General features: G+C 33.8%; 1 protein-coding gene across 1 annotated transcript in view; it reads left to right on the top strand.

The window, feature by feature from the left end:
• LOC106870303 (retinol dehydrogenase 13) overlaps positions 1–1573 on the top strand; it is a 56853-nt gene that overhangs the window by 1525 nt on the left and 53755 nt on the right. The window lies entirely within an intron of this gene.

Genomic DNA, 1573 nt, shown 5'->3' on the forward strand with positions numbered 1-1573 from the left:
CTATCTATCTATCTATCTATCTATCTATCTATCTATCTATCTATCTATCTATCTATCTATCTATCTATCTATCTACCTATCTTTCTTCGTACGTACGTGCATATGTATGTATGTATGTATGTATGTATGTATGTATGTATGTATAAATTCAGAATTTACGTTTTTGTTCAATGAGTTCTGTTTCTAAAACATAGTATGATTTGGTGGAATATGGCTGCGGTTTCTAGCAGATCACACTTGCGTTCTGGTATGCGCGCGTGTATATATATAATATATATATCTGTGTGTGTGTGTGTGTGTGTGTGTGTGTGTGTAGGAATAGTTTTCTTTCGGAGCCCCCAAGACTGCTGATAAGAAGAGCAGGGATGGAGATGTGTTATCCTTTGCACCAGAGCAAACACTTCCTATCAACGACATAGTTGAAGTGGTAATTGCGTTTAACGTATCAAACCAACGAAGGTGGAGGGTTCCACGTGTTAGAAATAGCAGCCAAATTTCTCTCAAATCTTACAGCATTATCTTTTAATTATATAATGGACACATTTAATAACATCTTGTATCCAATATTTGAAAGGATAAAATGTCTTGGGCATATCTACTTAAGTGTGCTCCCCAACAACTTTGTTTCCTCATAACTTCAAGAAAAAGAGACATTTTTAAATGGAATTTTGTACCAATACATTTTAGAAAGTGTAGATGGCAATACTTCGGTATTTAATACACGATGCCAGTTGTGAGTTCGTTTGTGCACGAGTGTGTGTTTAGTTGCTCAGCTCTGTCGAGTAGATAGATGAAAGACAATGTCACACAGTCTCTCATGACGTAGTAGAACTTTTATCGAAAGATTGCTGGAGTAGATAGCGGTTATATCGATCGATATTGGCTGCGAAAATTTTTTCGGAGGGGTTGGGAGAGGAGTTTTGGAAAATTCACACGAGTCAGCTTTGTTTCCTCATAACTTACAGAGGATTGGGTGTTTTTTTTTTTAATGGAATTTTTTATAGATACTTTTCAGGTGGTATAAATTACGATTATATCAGAATTTAATGTAAAAAAGAAACAAAGGAAAAAAATAGTGGACACGAACATATACATACAGACAGACTCATCACAACTTTTCAAAATTTCAAGTTTCTTGTAAAAAAATGTGATATGAGTCAATATGTATGTGTGCACACCCAGCAATTTTATTTATTTATTTTTGCACATCAAATTCCGATATAATCGTAATCTATACCATTTGAAAACTATTTGCAGAAAATGTCATTGAAAACAACCCCTTTTTCTGAACTTTATAAGGAAACAAATCTGTCTCATGTGAATTATCAGTAAATTTACCGAATTATCTTAAGCTCCTCGACATCCCCTCAAAAAAAAAAAGAAAAAAAAGAAATTCATCTGAAATTTCGATATAATAAGTGTCTACACTATCTAAAGATAGTGTAGACACTGATTATATTGGAATTTGTAGAACATTTCATTAAGAAATATCTATTTCTCTGAAGGTTATGAAAAATCAAAGCTGGAGGGGCACTGTATGTCAGTCTTTGAGCAGAATTCCGTTCGATCAGAT

The sequence above is a fragment of the Octopus bimaculoides genome, chromosome 9 (genome assembly GCF_001194135.2).
Source record: "Octopus bimaculoides isolate UCB-OBI-ISO-001 chromosome 9, ASM119413v2, whole genome shotgun sequence".
Lineage (NCBI taxonomy): Eukaryota > Metazoa > Mollusca > Cephalopoda > Octopoda > Octopodidae > Octopus > Octopus bimaculoides.